This window comes from Gossypium raimondii, chromosome 11, assembly GCF_025698545.1.
Source record: "Gossypium raimondii isolate GPD5lz chromosome 11, ASM2569854v1, whole genome shotgun sequence".
Taxonomy (NCBI): Eukaryota; Viridiplantae; Streptophyta; class Magnoliopsida; order Malvales; family Malvaceae; genus Gossypium; species Gossypium raimondii.
This window is the reverse complement of record NC_068575.1, coordinates 29,413,758-29,439,312: the sequence shown is the minus strand read 5'-3', so window position 1 is coordinate 29,439,312 and position 25,555 is coordinate 29,413,758. Positions and strand designations below refer to the sequence as shown.

At 35.0% G+C, this 25,555-nt stretch overlaps 2 non-coding genes across 2 annotated transcripts; both read left to right on the top strand.

Annotated features, from left to right (window-relative positions):
• Positions 1-378: 378 nt before the first annotated feature.
• Positions 379-485, top strand: LOC128035047 (small nucleolar RNA R71). Its single transcript, XR_008191451.1, has one exon. It is a non-coding gene; the product is annotated as a small nucleolar RNA R71 (small nucleolar RNA).
• A 19,453-nt stretch (positions 486-19,938) lies between these two features.
• LOC128035007 (small nucleolar RNA R71) lies at positions 19,939-20,045 on the top strand. Its single transcript, XR_008191411.1, has one exon. It is a non-coding gene; the product is annotated as a small nucleolar RNA R71 (small nucleolar RNA).
• The last annotated feature ends 5,510 nt before the right edge of the window (positions 20,046-25,555 follow it).

The window sequence follows — 25,555 nt, the reverse complement described above, 5'->3', positions numbered from 1 at the left end:
ATGTAGTATACAGATGCTAGGTTTGATGGGCATTCATCAAACACATGGTCTTCACTGCAATAAACACACGATAGTTTGGCTGATTTCATTTCCTGGACTATAGTGGGTCTCTTCCTTGTTTTAATCATATTCTCTAAAGAAGATACCTAGGCTGTCAGCGAAGTGATTGCATCTAGCTCCATGGTACCAGTAGCTTTCTTACTCATCCCAACCTTCGTGGTAGGATATTGATAATCATTGTTGGCAATCTTTTCCAAAATCTCATATGCTTCATTATAAGATTTATCCAACAGGTTACCATTAGTAGAAGCATAAACTACCATCCTCGTATGCGAATTTAGCCCATTAGAAAATATCTCCATTTACGTCCAGTGTTGGAATCCATGCATCGGACATTCCTAAAGTAATTCTTTAAATCTCTCCCAAGCTTCATATAGCGTTTCATCCTCTGGTTGCCAAAAAGATGTGATGTCATTTCTAATCTTGGCATTCATATTTGGTGGATTATACCATAGCAAAAATCTCTAGCATAGATCATTCCATGATGCCACTGTTCTCAATGGTAAAATACTCAGCCACGCTCTTGCACGATCTCTCAATGAGTATGGAAACAATCTAAGCAACAAGGCATCTTCAGGAACACACTATTGTCTAAATGAGTCAGAAAGTTCTAGAAAAAGTCTTAAATGCAGTCTTGAACCTTCAGTGCGTAATCCAACCAACTGTCCTACTTTTTGCTGCATTTGAAACATTATCGGTTTCAACTCAAATTGCAGAGTTTGTATATGTGGTTTGATTATTCCTGAATTCAAATCATCCAAAATTGGAACAATAAGTTCCAGAATTGGTCTATCTCGATCATCTATCACACGATGAATATGAGGATCAACATCCTAATAAATTGGATCATCATTGAGACCAAGATCATTCCCTTCCCTAGCCATATTATGTAGCTCTTTTCGCCTCCCCCGCAAAGTTCTTTCAATCTCTAGGTTAAAAGGATACTCTTCGTTAGCAGGAATGCCTTTTTTCATACATTGACAGAAAACTTGTAGAAATTGAATACAACTCAGTTAGCTAAAACTAAGAAAAGAAAATAACCAAACCCAATTTCACCAATTGCCATTCCTCAACAATGGTGCCAAAAACTTTTCAGTTGTGGATATGATATGTGAATTGTACAAGCATACACATCGAACAAGTAATAAAGTGATGAGTGAGATCGTCTCCACAGGGATTAGAACTGTATTACTTGGTTTAGTTATTAAAGTGAGGTATGAGTAATGTTATGACAAAAATAATGCTAAGAATGCATTGTTAATTTAAAGGAATAATGATGTGTGCAATATGTGTAACTGATAAATAATGGAAAATGCTATGGCAAGACACAAGTAAGAATGCAATGGAAAATTCGAGAATAATTACCTGAATGATATGCAAACGAACAAGTAAACACTAAAAATTTTATGGCGAAGATATTATGGCCAAGGATAAAGGGTGTACAATGTTGATCTAGAAGGTCAGGAATACTAAGAATCTTCCCTTACTAACAATAATGCCTTGGCAAAATCATACTCAACCTACTACTCAGAAGAGTTCTAGAATGGTCTCTTCTATCGAGAACAAGACCTCAAGTAAGAGTTATGTAACTATAGGCCTTTAGCACGGTACCCTGCACTTTCTTTCTGTATGAACGCTGCTCTATGTCTAGAGGCCGCTACAAGTATTTGGTCGAACACTTGCTCATATCATTCAATTTCAATCTCATTAACCTAACGTTGTCAAAATTAGATTAATTTAATTAACAAGTTCCATATCTATCTATGTCTAGAGTTTGCAAACATGTAATTTTGTAAAAAACCACTGAATGAAACATTGTATTAAGTAGATCTATGCTTCAGTCATAAAATAAAATAGGGGTTTCATCAAGTAATCCCAACCCTATAAGATTTAGCTCATGGGTTGGTAAATAAAATTCAAATCAAAAGTAACATTCAATATCGATTTCATCAAATCAATTCACAAAGAGTAATCTAGAAATAACGAAAGAACTTTGAAAACATAGCTTCCGCTTATTCGGCCTACACTCTAGTGATGCAATGTCCTGCGGGGGCTGAGAGAGACTGCCTTCGTCTTCCTCTTCCAGTCTCTACTCAGCAGCTACCTTCTATTTTGCCTACGGATCTCCCTTTTTTCATCTTTTTGTTTCTCTGTCATCTTTAGGGTTTCCTCCTTTGGCTTTTATAATTGTTCCCCTAGGGTAAATCCAATAGTCCATGATTTTTTTCTCTCTTTTTCTGGTAGATATATCTCGTACAAGTCCAATTGGGCCTAAGATCGGTGCGCTTTGAGTGATAATTGGAAATCTTCCCGGTATTGCTGCGACAATTTTGCTAACAAACTATCCAAGCCTTTGCCCCAGCAAACCTTCACTCTTTTACTTCTTGTTCCTCATCTTGCACTCGCCAACCCACCACCACATACAACCCTTCAAGCAATTAAAAATAACTAACATTTATGTACAGTCCAAACTCCTAATATAATGCTAAAACAAGTAAAGGCATGAAGATGCGAGACCTAGTTCGTCATTTTACATGCTTATCGAAAGAACATATAAGTTTTTAAAAACAGTTTCAGTTCTGCTTGTAGAGAAATCATTCTTGAAAACATAGCTCATAAATAAAACTTGTATAACATGAAACATGCCCACATCATTTTTTTATTAGAATGGATTAGAAACATAAGATATGTTCTTGCTCTTAACACACCTTTCAGAATGGCTGAGGAACATAAATATGTTTTACCCACACTTATCTTCTAAGAAATTGTTCGATATGCAGATCTCCTTATAATGCCTCAGACTGACTCAAAGAGTCCTTATAACATATCCCATAAGTGCAGCGCGAAGAAATACACTCTTTTGTACACCAACATGTCCCAGTGAATGGAGCTAAGGTCGATATTCCTTTATCTCTCTACATGTCCCAGGGCCTCAACACCCGAAATCATAGAACTTATAGGTGAGTACTCACAATCCTTTGGTATACCAATATATCCAACACAAGGCTCACAAAGGAGCACGCACATAGACTTATCTCAGAGAGCTCGCATAAGGAGCTTGCTTGAAAAATTTTCTCACATAGAGCTCACACAAAAGCTCATAAAAATATAGTTTATACAATCATACTTTAGAAACATATCTTAAAACATAGGCTGGATTAGGAGCTCGAATAAAACATATATTTAAAATCATAGCATAAAAAATATATTGATGACAAAGGTCTAAAGAAAACTAACTTTTGGAACTTAGTTTTAAAAACAAGGCTCTTCAAAAACATAGCAGTTTACACACAAGTTATGAACCCTAAACATTCATACTGGAAAAGTTGGTAGTTAGCACACTTAGGCAATTCATAACCACTTCCCGAAAAATTGAGAGACTAAACAAGCTTGGCTTTGCCTTTATCCTTACTGGTAGATGGTTCGGTTGGTTCGCAACACACATATACTAAGGAAATTAGACTTATAGAATTTACACATGCAAGTGAACCTAACTTTTTGGACAATCAACTCTAACATAATAGAAGCTTACCTTGGTTGCTATGAACTTGGTTCAGAACAGAGACTTGACAATATAATATTCTACGAGAGAATTCTCATGGAGTAAGGGTCGTATTTATAGGCACTAAGTGCCCTGGAAATCTTAGGATACCCTACCTAACTTAGAAAAGGCATTACTCGCATGAAAAGTATTCATTGATACACCATATCTTTATTTCTTAATTTGAGTCTAACTTTTACTTTGGCTGGCGAACACCAGTTCACAACTCAGCTGACAAATCTCCAATTCACAACTTAACTGACGAACACTAGCTCATTAAACAAATTGACGAACTCCAGTTTGCCAAATAGACTAGTAAACACTATTTCAATGAATTTGGCGAACCCCTTTACTGCATCTTTTGGAGTATACTGCAACATTGAAACATTGGCAAACTCCTTACTGATACCTTTTCGGCGAACTCCCTAGTTCACTGAAGTACTAGCGAACCCCTAGTTCACCAAAACATTGGCGAACCCTTACTTGCGAGGCCGGAACTTCCAGGCTTGATCTCGAGATGTTACAACTCTCTCCCACTTAAGACATTTCATGCTCAAAATGTCTTTGGTAAATGAATGAGGATACTATTGCTTCACTGATTCTTTCGTTTCCCAAGTAGCTTCGTTGGTCTTATGGTTTCACCACAACACCTTAACTAAAGAAATCCTTTTACTTCACAAAACATTGACGTTGCGAGCCACAATCTTCATGGCTCTTCCCCATAAGTCAAATCAGGTCATACTTGAATATTATCTACTAACACTTCATGGGATAGGTCTGCACAATATTTACTCAGCATGAATACATGAAGCACATTGTGAATTCGATCAAGTTGGTTGGGCAACTTCAGTTGATAAGCTACTGGACTAATCATTTCTACTACTTCATAGAGACCAATGAGCCTTAGACTTAGCTTTCCTTTTTGCCCAAAACTTAGGACTTTCTTCCATAGGACCTTAAGGAATACATGCTTCTCCACTTAATACTCAATATCCTGGTCTTAAAGATCTGCATAGGACCTTTTTCTGTCTGAAATAGCTCTTAACCTTTTTCTTATCAACTTTACTTTGTCCTTAGAATCGTGAACCAATTCAGGACCAACTATTCACTTTTCATCAAACTCAGCCCAACATAGGGGTTGTAACACCCCTAAATCATATCCATTGCCAAAATAGGGTTACAGAACATTACTGGAGATTTCAATTCAAAACGATAAAAAATTTAAAACATTTAATTCACGTCATCAATCATAGCAAAATCCAATAAAAAATATACATATTTTCCCTTATTCGAGCCCTCGAGGCCCTGAAAACACATTAGAAACAATTCAAGACTAAATCGAAAACATATAGAATTTTTTGGAAAAAGGTGAAAATTTTTAAACTACAGGGGTCACACGGCCATGTGACTTTATTGACTGAGACACATGCCCGTGCCTCAGGCCATGTGGACATTCGAAGTAGGGACAAACGGCCGTGTCCCAGCCCGTGTTCGTGCCCTTGTAACTCTTTGACTGGGTCACACGGCCAAGCCAGATGCCCATGTGTCAGGTCGTGTAATTGCCTGACTTGCAACCCTTTGTAAGCTACAGGGGACACATGACCATGTTGCATGGTCGTGTGTCATACACAGCTAAGACATACGCCCATGTCTTTGGCCGTGTGGACGAGAAATAGGCCATTTCCAAACCATTTTTCTCACTCATTCATGCATCTACCTACAATCAATTTTCCACATAAAAACAAGCCTTCAAATTGCACAAAAAACATACATAATCAAGTGATCCAAATATGGTACAGAAGCATACAACCAATATGCCTAAAAGGCACCTCAATCACCACGATTAAACATACATAACCATATGCATAGTTTGGCCAAAAGTAGAAATGTAGTCGATTAGTCCAAAGCTTTTTTTTTGCCTCGATCTAGAGCCGTATGTGGCCTATCTTTATCTAAATTAATAAATTTAATTAATATAATAATTATTCTATTCAATTCAATCCAAATTCACATTTTTAAAATTACACTTTTGCCCCTAATGTTTTAATTTCTTTTCAAATTAGTCCTTAGGCTCGTAAATTGAAATTCATGTAATTTCACCCCTACCCATGCCTAGCCAAATTTCATAGAAGCTCATAGCAACTCACAAATTTCATTATTTCACAAATTACACCATGAATATTTCACATTTTTTTCAATTTAATACCTAATTGACAAATTAATCAAAAATCACTTAACAAAAGTTGTTTATCTAACAACAAGGATTTATTTTCTACCATTAAACTTCATGAAAAGCATGAATTAAGTCATGGAAAAGCTTTAATCTTTTAACAGTTTTGCAAATTAGTTCCTGGTTAGCTAGATTAAGCTACAAATACTCCAAAACCATAGAAATCATTAAAAACGAGATGAAAAAAGTCATACCATGCAAGCTTTGGCGGGTTGGCCGAATATGATAGATTCTCTAATGGATTTTTTCCTCTTAAAATTTCGGTGGATGATGCACTTGAGAAGATGATACCATCTTTTCTTATTTTTGTTTTAATTTATTTATGAAATTACTAAAGTAACCTTTACTATTTATTTTTAAAATCATTAAAAAGATGTCCATAAGAGTCCACTTAATAAAAAATGGTTTATTTACAAAATAAACCCTCTAACCATTTAATTTTGTAGCTATTAAATCCCTTTAGCTTCTAGAACTCAAATTTTGCACCTTTTGCAATTTAGTCCTTTTTATCGTATTAAGCATGCAAACAACTTTTTTTCAAAAATAATTTATACGGTAATACTAACATGCTGTGGACATTAAAATAATAAAATTAATATTTCTACATTAGATTTGTGGCCCCAAAACCACTTTTTTAATTTAACTGAAAACGGGCTGTTATAGGGGTCTTCAACACCTCCTTCCATACTGTGCTTCGAAAGGTGTCACTTGAATACTTGCTTGGTAACTATTGTTATAGGCAGAATCTGCCAAGGGTAAATAATGTTCCTAGCTTCTTGTGTACTCCAAAACAAAACTTCGCAGCATGCCTTCCAACACTTGTCTCACTCTCTCAGATTGGCCATCTATTTGACGATTATAATCAATACTGAATTGAAGCTTTGAGCCCAAAGCTTCTTGTAGACATTTCCAAAATCTCAAAGTAAATAGAGGATCTTGATTGGAAGTAATGGAAACTGGGACACCATGTGGTCTCAATATCTTAGTAATGTAAATCTCTGTAAGCCTTTGCATAGCATAGTTAGTGCGAACAGCTAGAAAATGCACACTCTTTGTGAGGTGATCTACAATCACCCAAATAACATCCTTCTTGGTCACGGTCATGGGCAATCTTGTCACAAAATCTATGGTAATCATTTCCCACTTCTGTTCTGGAACTTTTAGTGGTTGTAATAGTCCTAAAGGACTCTGGTGCTCTGTCTTTTCCTTTTGACAAGTTAATCACTTCGCCAAAAATCATGTAACAACTCATTTCAATCCCAGCCACCAATACAGTTCGCGAAGGGCACGATACTTCTTGTTATTTCCTGGATGCATTACATAAGGACTATTGTGTGCTTCACTAAGAGTCATCTGTGGAAGCTCCTTGTCTCTTGAGACGCAAAGTCTTTCATGAAAATATAGTACTCCTTCACTATTTAATGCGTAGTCCCCTCTCGCTCCTTATTCCACTTGGCGCACCCTCTTTTCCAACTGTACATTTGAGGCTTGTTTCTCTTTTATTTGTTTTGACAATGTTGGTCTCACTTTGGTACAATTAGCTACATGAACAGAGCTCACAGCTCACTCATAGGCTTTTTGCTCAGTGTATATGCTACCATATATAGCTTGCTAGGGTGATACTCTATCACAGAGTCGTAATCCTTCAGTAGCTCTATCCATATTCTTTGTCACAAATTTAACTCATTTTGCATGAGTAAGTACTTGAGAATTTTGTGGTCTGTATAAATGGTACACTTCTCACCATACAAGTACTATCGCCAAATCTTAAGTGCGAACACCACTACTACCAACTCCAAGTAGTGAGTTGGGTAGTTACGCTTATGAACCTTCAGTTTCCTAGAAGCATAAGCTACCATTTTCCCTTACTGCATTAGCACACATCCAAGTCCTGTGTGAGAGGTGTAACAGTCAGAACAGTGGTTTTGAGACCACAAATCCGAAGAGGAAAATTTTATTTTTACTATATTTTTATGGTCTACAATTTCACGGAAAGATTTCGTTAAAATTTCATTCAAAAATTTTGACGTTTGGGCACTCAATTTAGTCTAAAGGCCTAAATTGTAAAAAGTACAAAAGTTGAGTTTTATTTGTTAAAGGTATTTAATTGAGCATTGGGCGAATGTTGATTGTGAAGGGAAGATGGTGACTTTGTGTTGCGTGGATGTTTCCGAAGTTGTTGTTGTTGAAGAGAAATTTGAGTTGCTTTCTAATGTGACTTTTGCACTCAGAGCCGAGAAGTTGGTCCGGAAGGGTTGCGAAGCTTATCTAGCCTATGTCTTGAATGCTAACAGTAGCGAGTTGAGGTTGGATGAGATTTGTGTAGTCTGTAATTTTTTGGATGTTTTTCCTGAAGAGTTACTTAGTTTATTGCGGGATAGAGAAGTTGAGTTTGGTGTTAAACTCTATCCTGGTACAACTCTAGTGTCAGTTGCGTCCTACCGTATAGCACCTAAAGTATTAGACAAGTTGAAGCATCAGTTGCAAGAGTTGTTGGACTGGGGTTTCATTTGACCGAGTGTGTACCGTGGGGAGCGTCAGTTCTGCTTGTGAAGAAGAAGGATGGGACTTTGAGGTTGTGCGTTGATTATCGCTAGCTAAATAAGTTGACCATAAAGAATAAGTATCCACTTTCGAGGATCAATGATCTGTTTGACTAGTTTTGGGGAGTTTTGATTTTCTCGAAGATTGATTTGAGGTCTATATACTATCAGTTGAAGGTGACGGATGCTAATGTTATGAAAAGGGCTTTTACAACTCATTTTGTGCATTTCAAGTTTCTTGTCATGCCATTTGGGTTGACGAATGCACTTGCCGCATTTATGGACATGATGAACTGTGTATTCCATTCCCATCTGGATCAGTTCCTTGTGGTTTTCATAGATGATATATTGGTGTATTCTCGATCGGAGGATGAGCATGACGAGCATTTGGGAGTGGTTCTTCATGTTTTGTGGGAGAAGTAGTTATATGCTAAGTTAAGTAAGTGTGAGTTATGGCTTTGTGAAATGGCTTTTTCTTTTTCATTTCGTTTCAGCCGAGTGTATTCGAGTTGATCTGAAGATGGTTGAGGTGATCTTGGATTGGAAGCCACCAAGTACTGTGTCTGAGACCAGGGGTTTCTTTGGATTAGCTGGTTACTATCGTCATTTCGTCAAGCATTTTTTGAGTATTGCTACTTCATTGATGAAGTTGCTTCAGAAGAACTCTACCTTTGAGGGGACTGATGTGAGGCAGAAGAGTTTTGAGAAGCTGGAATCAATTTTAACTGAAACAACTGTATTGACATATTCAAAATCTAGTAAGAAGTATGTTGTTTCCAGTGATGCTTCTTACATGGGATTAGGTTGTGTGCTGGTGTGGGAGGGAAATGTAGTAGCTTATGTGTCGAGGCAGCTGAGATCACATGAGTGTAGCTATCTGATCCATGATCTAGAGTTTGCTGCTGTAGTCTTTGCACTCAAGATTTGACGTCACTACTATGTGGTGAGAGCTGTGTGATTTACACCGATCACAAGAGTCTTTAGTATCTCCTTACCCAGAAGGAGTTAAACTTAAGACAGAGGTGCTTGATTGAATTGCTAAAGCAGTATGACTATGTGATTGAGTATCATTCGGGAATGGTAAATGTTGTCACTGATGCCTTGAGTCGTAAGTCTTTAGTTGACTTAATGGAAATGTTCACAAAGTTATCAATTTTCGAGGATGGTGGTTTGTTGGCTGAGCTTTAGGTGAAGCCGGCCCTTGTGCAGCAGATTCAAGAGAGACAACCATTTGATGAGAGTTTGGTGAGTCGTATCCGTCAGGTTGAGTTGGGTGTTCTTAGAGATTTTGATCTCAATGCTGAATGTGTCCTTTGTTTTAGAGGTTGGATATGTGTTTCGGTGGATGAGGATCTGAGACATATGATCCTTACTAAGGTTTATAGTAGTTCATATGCTATGCATCCTGGTGGGAACAATATGTATCAGGAACTTTGGGTTTTGTATTGGTGGCCTAGGTTGAAGAAGGACGTAGCTGATTTTGTTGGTAGATGTTTAGTTTGCAAAAGGGTTAAAGCTAAACATCAATGTCCGTCTGGGTTTCTTCAGCAGATCAGGATTCCAGAGTGGAACTGAGAGTGAATCACGATGAATTTTGTTTTGGGTTTGTTGTTCACACCATCTCAGGATAACTCTGTTTGGGTGGTAGTGGATCAACTTACGAAGTGTGCGCATTTCTTACTTGTGTGTACGACCTTTAGTTTGCAACAGTTGGATGAGCTTAACATTAGAGAGATTGTCAAATTGCATGGAGTTCCAGTTTCTTTCATCTCGGATCGAGATCCATGGTTTATGTTGAGATTCTAGAAAATGTTGCATGAGGCTTTGGGTTTGAAGCTTCGCTTCAGTACAACATATCATCCACAGTCAAAAGTTCAGTCTGAGAGAGTGATCCAAATTCTCGAGGATATGTTTCGGATTTATGCTATCAGTTTTGGTGGCAATCGGGATCATCATTTGCTGTTCGTTGAGTTCGAATACAACAACAGTTATCAGTAGAGAATTCAGATGTCTCCGTTTGAGGCACTTTATTATAGGAAGTGTAAGACTCTATTACATTGGTCTAACATGGAGGAGAAGAGGAATTTGAGTCCCGATTTAGTTCATGAGATCAAGGATAATGAGAATCTTATCTGTGAGTGGTTGAAGGCTGCATCATATTAGAAAAATCTTATACTAACTTGAGACATTAAGATATCGAGTATCAGGTTGGTGATAAGGTATTTCTGAAGGTTTCACCTTGGAAGAAGGTTTTAAGGTTCGGGTAGAAGGGTAAGCTCAGTTTGAGATTCATTGGCCTTTACGAGGTTATTAAGCGGATTGGACTAATTTGTTATCGTCTTCTGTTGCCTCCTAACATTGAGCACAGTCACGGTGTCTTTCATGTTTCCATGCTTTGCAAGTATAGATCAGATCCTTCTCATGTTGTTCCTATTGAGGGGATTAAAGTTCGATCTGATCTTTCATATGAGGGACTTGGTTGCAGTCCTAGAACGTGAGGTCAAGGTGTTATACAATAAAATAGTTCCATTGGTGAAAGTTTTCTGGCGCAACCATAAGACTGAGAAAGCCACTTGAGAGTCAAAAGATATGAAGAAACGTCTGTATCCGTACCTATTCGATTTCGGTAAATTTTGAGGATGAAATTTCTTTTCAGAAGGGGAGAGTTGTGAGGCCCCGAAAATAGGTCTAGTAGTTCTGGGTAAGTTTATCAGGTTCCAAGTTAAAATTGGGAATTAATCGGGTTAATTAGTGAGCTTAATTTCATCTAAAAATTAGTAAATAATATTCCGAAAAATAAAAATATTTTTAGAAAAATTAATTTTACGGTTTTAAATAATTTTTGGGTAACAATAAATATTTTGGGTTTAATTGGAATTTAAATATAATTTAAAATGGGAGTTTATTTGGGTGATTTAAAATATTAATTAAATGTGACTAATTTGAATTTTGGAAGGAAAGGAGCAAATTGTACAACAAGGAAAAGGGGGAGTGGCCTGATGGCAAATTCCCCAAATTTTGAAAATCAGGTGGGGGTTTTAGTTTTAAAAACTCTATAACTACTTCACTTTTCACTCATTTTTCACCCAAATTGAGAGCTTTTTCTCTCATTTTTTTGCTTGTTTTCATATACTGAATATTAGAGAATAGATCTAAACGCTTTCTCTCCCAAATTTCTCTGTAAAATCTCTCGAAATAATTTTCAAAGTTGGGAAAAAAGTCATCCGAATTTCTTCAAGCATTTTGATTCAAACTTCCAAATCAATGATTTGAGTTCAATTGAAGGTAATCATCATCTCTAAACTTTTTTTACGTTGATTTCAACCATTATTTGTTATTTTAAGTGATTATAATGTATTTTAATTTTTAATTTCTTATTTCTTGACCTTGAGGATCAACAATGGTGGATCTTTAATTTTGAGTTGGAATCCAAATACTAATAGATGTCTAAGCTCATAATAGGTCTAATAAGAGGTTTTTAATCTTAAACCAAAAGATCAATCATGTTTTATAGATTAATTTTGAGAAATTCGAATTTGATAAAAGACATGGATGATTTTTCTGGAAATTTATGAAACGAATTAAATGATGAAATTAACACTTAGAGTACATGATATTGGACTAGGAATGAAGACTAGAAGTGGTTTGAGGAGCTGAAAAGGGAGTTTTGTTGAGGAATCTCATATTTTGGCTTAGTTGTGCAACATCGATATTGTAGTTTAGTGCAATGATTTAGATTCGTATACTTTATCAAATTTCATGTTTCTTTTTGCTATTGTTAGTTTGTAATGCATATTTTTTTCTCTATTAAAGCTCCACATCAAGAAGAGGAATGTGCAAATCTGAATTGAAGCTACAACTTTCTTGTTTGAACATATTTTTGCTTAAAGAGATAAGTGTAGGGGTGAGTGATATTAAGGGCAATTTGGTAATTTGGCCTGATTATGTGTTAAATTAAAGGTTTAATTGGTGTTATTAATAACTTAATTGCATATTGGATGGTTGGATTTGCAAAAATAGGTTTTATTTTATAAAAGAGCAAAATAGCAATTAGTTTGGTAAGTTGTGTATTATGGTTTTAGTATGACTAAATTGTATGGGATAAATTGATATTTAGTGCATGAAGTGCTTATTGATTGATCATTTGACAAAGGTGTTCTAATTGGTATATGAATATTGGGAAAATGATATTTGCTATGGTTAATTTTATTAATGTTAAAATTTCTTAGCAACATGCTTTTATTTGCATTTTAACATCCTAAATTAAGTGATTAAATCACAACTTTTATGCCTTGTACGTATGATTATATTGACAACATTGCATGGTAGATCCATTGGATATAGCTGGCATGTCATAGGATTTGTGCGTACTCACCATTATTTGTGATATTATGAGCATATGGCTATTGTTGGACTGATTTTTTTGGAATAGATAAGAGAGTGTTGAGCTTGAGTCTCCACTCATCGGGTTATTTGAGGCGCTATAAAGGAGCATGTGGCTTTGGGCCGCTCAATTTGGAGGATTGTATTTGATTTATGAGAGTTCAGAGATCTATTTATCCAGTGTAAGATCACACGTTTACTTATTTCTAGGGATGTATTATGCCAATATAATTGATTTATTGTGCCAATATAATTTAATGCTTATGTGTTAAAAGATGATTTTACATGTCATGGAAAAATTTATTCTTAATTCTTGAAATAACATGTGATTTTATGGTTAAATGTTAGCATGTTGTGACCGAAAAATCAATGCTAATTGCTTTTATTTATGCATGATTGGGTGCAAATTACTTGATGTTTTTACTATCGATCATAGAGCTTTTTAAGCTCACACCCTCACATTTTGTACAGAGAATTTTGGGGCATAAGGAGTCGAGAAGCAAGTGCAAGGGCGATCCAAGAATAAGGCTCGGTCGTGGCTTAAGAAATTTACTTTAGAGACTATATAGGGGTATTGTGATGCTTTTGGGACTAGGTGTTATTTTACTTGTAATGGACACTGGACATTAAAATTTGGGCTTTAATTTTTGTAATTTTATAATTGCTGTAATATATGATTTTATGTCTAATTGATGTTTTATTTATAGTATGTTGATGAGTGTTCATGCGGTGGTCGATAACACGGGGTATGAAGCATGTATTTTAGACTAACAATGTTTAATTGAAGCTTACCATAGAGTAGATTGCTTGCAGCTAAGGTATGTAGCTTGTGTAAATTAATTGGTGTTTGTGAAGCGTGTAATTGGGTGTTAAATTTTGATTAATTGTTGCATATTTGTTGTGAATAAATTAACTTGGAGATGTTTGGATGTTTATAGTAATTAATTGTAGCTATTTTAAGTTTAATGAGTAAGTAAAATATGTAAAATTGGGTTTTTAAATGACACACAGGCTAGGGACACGGTCGTGTGTGTTTTTGGGGGTTTGAGTTTTGGTTTTTGTAATCTAGTATTCTAATTTGATTAATTTATAATTTAGTCCTAAAACTTGATTAGATTAATTGAAGCCTTTAATGATAGGGAAACTTGGTAATATTTTAGGATTAGATATTTAACTTTTAATATTTGGTAGAAACACTCTTAATTTTTAATTTGGAAAGTGTAATAGAAGTTTGTACAAGTTAGGATTTAGTCCCTAATAATAATATTTAAATTAGACATAATAAATGAACTTGAATTAAGCTGAATTTTTTAGGGCTTGCATAATTTGACTAAAGAAGGTTGGTAACTATTTAGAAATAAAATCGGGATAGTTTAACCTTAGGTGGTAAAATGACTAAAATACCATTAGGTTTAAATACTTGGAAAAAGTTTTAAAATGGTTCACAAATAGCTTCCGCGTTAATAAATTCTAGTTAATTAGTCATAAATGAGGTGTTATAAGGATGGGGTGTGCATCGGGTGGTCGTTAGCTAGAGAGTTGCTTGGGTGGCTAATGTAACGCTTTGAATTCGGGCCGGTCCATCCCGGTCGAGTTTGGGGATTCACACTGGATGCTGTGGCATTTCCTTCCTAGAAAATCTCAGGGTAAATTGCTTTGTTATGGCTCCTATGTTGGGGATTGTTTCTTCATACGTTTGAATAGGAACCTTCACCCTTTGACAAAGTGTTGTACTGAGCGACGATAATCGAGTACAATAATCTCAGGGAAAATTTCAGTTACCGGTACTCTTTTGGGAGCAGTGGTGGACTTCTCTAAAGATGATGTTTCCAACATTTATCTTTCTGCCCGTCATAATCGAGTACAATAATAATAGGTGTTCTGTTGAAATAGTTGAGTTTTGAGTAGAAGGGATGAGACGAGTTTTAAAGAAATGATACTAGATCCTATATTTTGAGAAACTATCCACTTTGTTCCCTCTACACATAAATCTATCAGAACTTGGTTAAGTCCTTCAATTGTCATGGTCTTAACAAATTGGGAGTGTTCATCAGGGCCATCAGATAACCCATATTGTGCATTAATTGAGTCTTCATCGAATAACACTAAGACACCACACACATATATAGAAGCATTATCAGGGGAGGTGAGATGAGCATAAAATTCTTTCACTACCGTGGTGAGGACGTCATCATGGTGGAGACAGAAGATTTTCCATTCAAGTTTTTCCATGACAGAAGATATCGCTTTAGAGTAGCCCATATGGGGGGCATCATCGAAAAAGAGACATTTTTCCAGACAAAATGGTCTCTTTGATATGCTTTAGTTATACTTTTCTTCCACAATTTTGCTAAAGAATGTTTGCGGATGCACAGAGGTGGAAGAAGATGGTGCTTGGCGAGCCATATGAGAGAAAATAGTGACTCGAAAGTGAAAAAGGTGAGACATTTATAGTTTTATGGAGTAAAAATAGAAAAGGGTGAAGAAGATGAAACAAGTCGGGTAAAATGTGAGAGAAAATATAACAATGACGTGGGGGATAAGATTAACCTAAATTTGTGCCCTGACAAAAAAAAAGAGTGGGAAAAAGAAAAATAATAGAAAAAATTATTAAACTCAATTTAACTAATATGTTAAATGGGTTAATTTCTACATACCTGGGTCGTAATGTGCTTGCAACAAAAGAAAATAAAATTCAAGTAAACTTATTCAATAAGCTAAACAAAGAAATTAAAAACAAAGTAAATGAATAAAACAATGCAAGGGAGAAATATTAAGCAGTTCGAAAAGTGATGGAATTTTTATCACGAATTATAAGAGCTCCAAAGTAATGTTTCAATCGTTGGCCACTGACTTTGAAAGTAGAACCAGTCTTACCGTTTTTGACTTCTATAGGTCCATGAGGATAGACATGCACTATCTCGAATGGGCCAGACCAACGAGATTTTAATTTTCCAGGAAACAATTTAAGCCTGGAATTAAATAACAAGACTTGATATCCAAGTACAAATTGCTATGGCTAAATCTTGTTGTCATGCCATCGTGTGGTCTTTTCTTTGTACAACTTGGCATTCTCATAAGCTTGTGCTATGAATTCTTCCATGTCATTCAACTCTAATAGACGGTTAGTACCAGTAGCACTCTAATCCATATTCAAATTCTTAATACACCAATATGTCTTATGTTCAAGTTCAACGGGTAAATGACAGTGTTTCCCATAAACAAGCTTGAAAGGCGACATCCTTAATGGTGTCTTGAATACAATGGGATATGCCCACAAAGCTCCATCCAACCTGGATGTCTAATCTTTGCTAGTGGGATTGACTACCTTTTCCAGAATTGGTTTAATCACTCTATTAGAGACTTCCGATTGTCCATTTGTCTGGGGATGGTATGCCGTGGAAATTTTATGTTTAACTCCATACCTGTTCAGAGCATTAGCAACTAATTTGCAATCAAAGTGTTAACCTTCATCACTAATTAGAGCACAAGGGATACCAAACCTGGTAAAAATATTCGTATGTAGAAATTTTAGTACCGATTTGGCATCATTCGTTGGTAGAGCAACAACCTCAACCCATTTGGAGACATAATCAACAACTACATGTATGTATACATTGCCCCAAGAAGGTCGAAATGGATCCATAAAATCAATTCCCTATACGCAAATTGTTCCACTTCTAAAATAGTTTGGAAGGGCATTTCATACCTCATCGATAGATTTCCAGTTCTTTAATAGTGATCACAAGCTTGTAAAATCCATGACCAATAAAAACAAGTTTGAAGAAATTTTGTAGCAGTTCTCATGCCCTGAAAGTGTCCTCTATAAGTGCTGAATAACAATGATATAAAATACTTTGAATCTTGTCATCTGGAACACACTTCCAAATTATCTGGTCTGCACAATGTTTGAATAAAAATGGCTCATCCGAATAATACTGTTTGGCATCATGGATAAATTTCCTTCTTCATTGATTTGTGAGCTCAAGTGGCAACAATCCACTAACCAAAAAGTTTATGGTATCGACATACCATGGTAATGCCATGGCAACTAACAATTACAAATTTGGGAAATCATCTTGTATGCTTTGTATATTATCGTATTCATTTCCTGCTTCAATTCGAGACAAGTGATCAACCACTTGATTTTTTTGCGTTTCCTATCTCTAATTTCCAAATCAAATTTCGGCTGTAGTAGTGTCCATCTAATTAATCTAGGCTTGGCATCTTTCTTGGTCACTAAGTACTTAATAGCAGAGTGTCCCGTATAAACTGTAACTTTGGTGCCCACTAAATAAGCTTTGAATTTGTCAAAGGAAAATACTTCAACTAACAGCTCCTTCTCAGTGGCGGTATAATTAAGCTTTGAATCTGTCAACGTATGACTTGCATAGTAGATAGCATGAAATAACTTGTCCTTTCTTTGCCCAAGTACTACCCCTACGACAAAATCACTAGTATCACATATAAGTTCGAAAGGTAAAGTCCAACCTGGTGCTATGACTATTGGTGTTGTGACTATTCATTTTTTCAATTCTTCAAATGCTTGTAAGCACGGCTCATCAAAATTGAAAGATCTGTTATGTTCTAACAATGTACACAAAGGTTTGGATATTTTCAAAAAATCTTTGATAAATCATCGATAGAATCCTGAATGGCCAAAAAATTTGTGAATACCTTTAACTGTGGAGGGCGGTGGCAATTTCTCAATAACCTCAATTTTTGCCTTCTCGACGACAATCCTTCGCTATGAAATTTTATGCCCTAAAACAATGCCTTCACAAACCATAAAGTGGCATTTCTCCCGATTGAGGACAAGGTTGGTTTCTTCACAACGAGAAAGAACTAACTCCAGATTTTTTAAACAGTCTTCAAAAGTATCGCCAAATACCGAGAAGTGATCCATAAAAACTTCTAAATATTTCTCTGCCATGTTCAAAAATATTTCCATCATGCAACGTTGAAATGTTGTAGGGGCATTGCATAATCCAAATGACATTTGTCGGAACACAAAAGTTCCACCATGTGCTCTTGTCTTGATCAGTAGGAGTTATGGCAATCTAGTTGTATCCCAAATAACCATCAAGAAAATAATAGACTGCTTTCCTTGCTAATCTATCTAACATTTGGTCAATAAATGGTAGAGGAAAATGGTATTTCCTTGTTGCTTTGTTGAGTTTTCGATAGTCCCTGCATCCCGTGATAGTACGAGTAGGAATGAGTTTATTATTATCATTGCTTACCACGGTGACACCCCTTTTTTTAGGTACACATTGAACAAGGCTCACCCAAGAACTATCAGAAATTGGGTATATAATTCCAACATCCAGCCATTTAATAATCTCCTTTTTGAAAACTTCCTTCATAATGGGATTCAGTCTTCTCTAATGTCTTCTCTAATGCTCGGTAGATTTGCCATGGCAATCCTCCAGTAATATCTTGTGCATGCAAATTCCTGGACTAATTCCTTTAATATCCACAATCGTCCACCCTAATGCCTTCTTATATTTCTTTAAAAGTTTCTACAATTGAGCCTTTTGATCTAATGTCAATGCCGTAGAGATAACTATTGGCAATTTGTTCTTATCTCCCTAGTAAACATACTTCAGATGTATTGGAAAAGGCTCCAATTCCAACGTAGGAGAATCTTCTATGGATGGTCAAAGAGGTTTAAAAGGACGGTTCAATAAATTTAATGATTTGAAACTCTCGTTGATCCATTCTCAATTTGCTTAGCATCCATCATTTCACCAAGCTCTTCAATCACTTCTGCTTCAATTAAATCAAATGAGTCTACATCATCATTAAAATTATTGTGATAAAATTATGCAAATTCTTCCTGAACTATTGTGTCAACAATCTTAACGGCGTGACGTTCTTCATTTATATCTGCACACTTCATGGCATTGAAAACATTAAAGGTTCTCTGTTGATCATTAACTCTCATTGTTAATTCACCTTTTTGTACATCAATTAATGTTTTACCGGTTGCTAGAAAAGGTCTCCTAAGTATGATTTGTACCTCTTTATTAGCCTCACATTCTAAGATAATAAAATTTGTTGGAAAAAATAAAATTTTCAACTCTTACCAACACATCTTCGATTTTACCTTCTGGATGTGCATATGAACGATCAACTATTTGCAATGTAATAGTTGTAGGTCTTTCCTTCCCTATTCCCAGCTTCCTGAAAACATACATAGGCATTAGATTTATACTTGCACCTAAGTCGCATAATGCTTTGCCTACATAATGATTTCCAACAGAGCAAGGTATAGTAAAACTCCCTAGATCCTTCAGTTTTGATGGCAATTTGTTTCTCAGCATTTCTATGCATCCTTCAGTGAGAGCAACAGTTTCGAACTCCTCTAACCTTCTCTTCATTGATAAGATATCTTTCATGAATTTTACATAGTTGAGAATTTTTTCCAATGCTTTTACCAATGGAATGTTGATATGTAATTGCTTTAGGACATCCAATAATTTCTTGAAATCGAAATATTATTTAGATTTTTGGAAACACTAAGGAAAATACAAGATGAATCTACTTCAATATTTTTTTGGTTGTTTTTTTCTTTTGTATCCCGCTCCACTATTAGTTCTGAATTCTTCTTATCTGTGAAATTTGAACTACTTTCTTCATTAGTGGTGTCATTAACAACTCCTGGTAGCTGCGTACCACTTCTAAGTGTAATGGCTGTGCACTATTCCTTCCCTTGAGATTGTGAATTCTCAGTATCACTCGGTAATGCTCCTTGCAGTCTTGAGCTTGAGGCTTTGGCAATTTGTCCCACTTGATTTTCTAAAGCTCTTAAAAATGCAACTTGACTTTGAATGATAGCATCTTTCTTAGCCATGTATTCCTTCAATAGATCTTCCATAGATGAAGAACTCAAAGCTGAATTTTGCTACTCACTTTTCCGTAGCATAGGTTGATTGTATCCAGATGGTGTACTTGCAACATTTTGACGAATAACATTGCTGGAATTTACCATCCCTTGATTACTCCAACTGAAATTGGGATGTTGCTTCCACCCCAAATTATATGTGTTCAAATATTGGATTTCATATGCCTCATTATACGATTTATCAAGAAAAGTCCCATTCGCAGATGCATCAACCACCATCCTTATATACACATTCAATCCATTGTAAAACATTTCCATTTGCGTCCAATGTTGAAAATCATGCATTGGGCATTTTCTAATTAACTTCTTAAATTGCTCGTATGCTTCATATAATGTTTCATCCTTAGTTTGCCAAAAAGACGTAATATCGTTCCTAAATTTGGCATTCATGTTTGGAGGATTATATCTTAGCAGAAAGCTCTGACAAAGTTCATTCCAAGAAGCCACCGTACCTAATGGCAATGCATTTAACCATGCTCTGGTGGATCTCACATTGAATAAGGGAATAACTTCAGTTTCAGGGTATCTTCAGGAACACCATACTGGCTGAATGAATCGTAGACTTCCAAAAAGAGTCTTAAGTGCAACCGTGGATCTTCAATAGGCAATCCATTAAACTACCCTACAGTTTGTAACATTTGAAACATCACGAGCTTTAGCTGGAAATGTTGAGCTTGAATATGCAGCCTAAAAATTCTTTTCTCCTTCTTCTCAAGGTTTTCTCAATTTCTCGATGAAAAGAATAATGATCAACTGAAAAAAAAATTTCTACTCATGCACCAACAAAAATCTTAAAAAACAAAAAACCAAAACAACTAATTAAGCGAAACTAACAAAATTAAACAGGGAATAACACACCAAATTTTCACCAATATTATTGATCCCCAACAACAGCGCCAAAAACTTGTCGCATGTGAATGTGTAATGCAAATGTGTGAGTATACACATCGAATCAAGTAATAAAGTGATGAGTGAGTATTGTCTCTGTAAATGGAAAAATATATAGGATTTTTCCTATGTAATTTATCATCTTTTTACTTAAATTCGTAGTTAAAACTGAGTAATTTATTAATAAATTAATAAAATATGTGAAAATATGAAATTAGGATATAGAAATTATTAAAATGTGATTTTATGCTTTATTATATAGTTTTCATGCAATAAACGACTTATTTTATATTAATTTGAATATATTATATTTTTAAAACATAAAGTGGGCCATGCACGATTAAATTAAATAGTAAAATATAAAATTATATTTAATAATTCATTTTAAAATATGTCAATAATAATTTGGGTTTTAATTAATTAATTGAATTGGATAAATTTTATTCTTTGGTCCTTTAACTTGTTGATTTATTCTAAATAGGTCGGATAGCTTTGCTAAATTACAAAACCGTCCAAATTGGAGACCAAGTCAACCCAATATTCGGCTACACATGGCTGCCCATTTAAGCCATTCTTTGGTTTAATTACACAGGGTCCTTGTAGTGTTGAAGAAATTAGATATTTGCCCGAAGATTTACGATTGATCGAGTCTCAGTCCTGAATTGTGTGGCATCCAAAATTGCTTAAAAATCAAGCAAAAAATCAAGTCAAAAGCCACTAAGCATGGCCAGTGAAAATTTAAGGAAATTTGAAGAGGTTAACATCCATTATTTTTAGCAAACTATCCCCCTCTCCTCACCTATAAACAAGACCCTCTCATTCCTTCATTCATCATCCCTCAAGCATCCCTCAATCATTCCTCATTCATTCCCATTATTCATCATTCTCTATTTTCTTCAAATTCTCTTAGCCTTTTCCATTCCCATGCCTAGCACCATCTCTTCATAGAGATTTTAGCAATTAAGCCTCTTAAAGAACACTTGGTCGCCCACCTTGGAGAGCCATCAGCAAATGAGCAAAGCAAATGAATGAAGGAGCCTCATCGTTAGAGTCTTGAGTGACAGCCACTCTGAATTGGGTTTAATCTTCCTTTTCTTTAATTTAATATAAAGATGTTTGCTATGTGTTCTTTGTTCTTGTTTAGAACAATGTTAGCTTAATTTTATTTAATCTAGGATGATTGCTTTGATTAAATAATATTTATTTGATTCATGCTTATAATGTTTGTGCCTCAATCGATATTCTTTTCACTTAAAATCAAGTCTATATTTCATTCAAACGTGATTGAAATGCACTTGAATTAGCTGAGTGATCCTGACAAGACGACGACTAATGGACACATAATTGAAATGTGCATACTTAATTTAGATCCTGACCCATTAAATTGGAGGTTGCATAACAACTCTGACCAAGCTCTGTTATCTGCAAAGTTTTTAGATTTGTGTGATTAAATTGTTTCAAACCTGACACGTCCCTGTTACCTCACACGAATGCTAAGAAACCTTTAGTAAATAAGGATCAGTAAAATTTGTATTTACTAAGTAAAGGATTTCGAAAGGACCTAATGTTGTTTCCAAACTCGTGAAAGATCGAGTTGGCATGGAATGTTTTCCCGAATGTTATTAAGCATGTTAATAATAAATTAAGTTTAATTAAAGTAATTGTCCTATTTTATTTATGTTATAATTGTTGCAAATTGTGTTTAATTTTACTAAAATTTATTTGATTCATATAGTGTGCATACTTAGGATAATTTGCATTAGGGATCATTGCATTTAGTTTAATATATTTTAATCACCACTTCTCAACTATATTGTGTTTTTATTTTCCAAATTGTTAATATAATTTCACAAATTAAGTGACTTAGCACAAATACAATCCCTGTGGAGACGATAACTCGATACTTACTTATTACTTGATAACGACTGTGTACACTTGCACAAACCTACACGTTACAGTCTCCTTAGGGATTGGAATTGATTAAAAATGGTTATGCTATTACTATGAAATTGACTCATTACACTATGCAAAAGAAACAGACGACAAATGGATGAAGAGAATCAATGAATGGATTAATAAAATCAATCAATCATGAAAAAAAATGCTAGGGTAATTGAAATGTTGTGGCAATTCTCAAAGAATAAGTGGGGAGGATTTGTATTTTTGAATGATAAAGTTTGAAATTTCTCACGTTTTATTTCTATATTCTAATAATGCCATGAAAAAATCTTGTCCATTCTACTGCTTAGGGATTCACTATTGCAGTCTACTTCTTTCGAGAGCCAAACTTTAAGCTATCATTCTAAGTTTTAGTATGTGTATAGAACTCAGGAATGATATCCAGACTGATCTTCCTTTCCTTGTACAGATCGCAACTTCTACGTCTAGAGTGCTATGAATATTCTTTCAAATACTCACATGTATCAGTCAATAATAATAAAATCTATTTAATCTTTTTAGAATTAAATTAGATATAACAACATACCATACAATCATCTATGTCTAGAGCTTGTATGCATTTTAAATAATAACAAATCGAATGAAACACTAATCTACTCAAAATCAAACTATGGGCATTAACAATAATAAAAATTCACCCAAATAATTCTAATCCAATGAGATTTAGCTCATGGATTGGATTTCAAATCCAAAATAAAACGATTCAACATCATCATTCAAGTTTACAAATCACAAAGTTTAAATCATAAAATAAAGGCAGAATTGGAGGAAGCTCTTACTAATCCAGCTTTCACTTCAATACTGAAATTTGATGCAAAACCTAGGGGAAATTTCTCTTCCGCTTCCTTACGTCTATGATTTTTCTACTCTGTAAGCTGCTACCCTCTCCTCTTCTTTCTTTGAAATTTTCCATGAGAATTTAATGCAGATAGAAAAAATGCTCTCCAATTCTTCTCTTTCCAAAATCCTCCTCTTTTGCTTCTTTTCTCTTTCCTCCTTTAAAGGGTAGGTCCCTCTCTCTCAGCACACACCTTTTGCTTCTGTTCTTTCAGGGTGGTTTATCTGGTACAAGTACAGCTGGCTAAGAGTGACATGGATTGAGTGTTGCGTCATCCTCCCAGAATCGCCATGGCATTCTTGTTGGCAATCTAACCAACATTTTTCCATAGTAATATTTAACTTCCTTCATTTTCTTTCTCCATTCTCTATTCTCTTCTTCATCCTGCACCTTCTGCCAACAATAACCAACGCTTTTCTTCCCTAGTAACAAATAATGACATTTATAGCACAATCCAAGCTTTCTTTCACAATGTTATAAAAATATCCTAAAAATACAAATATATTTACTTAATTACAAACAATTAATTCAATCTAGAGGCCTGGAATATAACTCTTTTCGAGAGTTATGAATAATGTCAATACAAATTTTAGAAAAAATAATTATGCATATGTTTCGAAACATCCTACCCATCTCCGCTATGCACCAAAAGGAGTTCCCTAGAACTCATCCATTCATAACATACCAACACATATATGGACAAATCCACCAAATTTGCAGACAAGCTACCAATACACATAGTTGTGGACAAGCCTCCGAAATCACAGACAAGCTGCTAATACATATAGTTGTGGATAAACCAACAAATTTCTTGATTATTAAATTGCCAGATCTTCCTATTTACAAATGTCCAAACCCCATTCAATCCATCATGGCATACAAATCTCATTGTAAATCAATAGGAATGATAATCATGCTTTCGTGTACACATAAATTTCAATAGTCATGGTAATCCATGCTTTCAAAACGGTTAAATAGCCATGATATTACACAACATGAGATTAGAAAAATATCTGATACTAATATATATTATATCATGCCAATAAGAAATAAGTAAGATAACTTACCTCAAATCCACATAGCCACTCACATGTTATTTTATTATGTCTTACGTTTGTAAAGATAATTACTTAACCATAATAAAAACATCACATATTAAACTTGTATTCAACACACACCTTTAGTGATCCAAATTGTATATCCTAATAGTACACATTCACTTTCGATCCAAAAGAGTAGGGACTTGATGTGCTCTTCACTTATCACCAATAGAAGAATTTATCAAAAACATCAACCTACTCTTCAAACTTATGACACTTACACTTTATTTCCAAAAAGACCCAAGAGAAATGCTTCTAATGTTGATGATCAGAATCGATGTGAGGATCTAAGATTGGAGAAAAAGAATGAATAAGTTAAATAAAATATCAATGAGAAGAAAATATGGTAGATAGAATTAAAAAAGAAAAATAAAAGAATAATGATAAATACTTTATTTACCAGTAATTTTCAAGGATGAAGAATGTTGAAGAACACCCCAAAATGATATTAGGATTTGATAACAAGAAGAGAATAAAGTGTTAAAGTGATGATCAAAAGAAGAAATAATATAAGAGAAGAAGAGCTATCAAATAAATCAATTTTAGAGGTGGTGCAAGGGTGGTGGTATGGTTGTGGTGTGCTGGTTGTATGGTGGTGTTTCAATTTTTTGTAGTAAAATAAAGTATAAATAAAAGAAAATCAAGGAAGAGCAACCAAAAAGGGGTGGCATAAGGTGGTGGGAAGGGAGTAGCAAAGAGAGGAAAGATGAAACAAAATAAAAGAAAATTTGAAAAATGAGTGGAGAGAGGTGGATGGTCACAATTTCAAACTCATCAAACAAGGCATTCAAGAGGGGGACAAAGATTTTAGAGAAAATTAACAACAATTACTTTGGGAGTTACCCTTTAAAAATTTAAAAACGATAAGTTACTTAGTTGTATGTCCACAGAAGATCCAGATCTCAACCTTTGATTGTTTATGGAGGTGAGTGATTCATTCAAGATAGCCGGTCTGACTAGAGGCACACTGAGGTTGAAGTTGTTTTCGTACTCGTTGCGAGATCGAGCACGAGCATGACTCAATTCATTGCCACCAAGTTCCATATCTACATGGCAAGAATTAGCAGAGAATTTTATTGAAGTATTTACCACCTAGCAAAAATGCT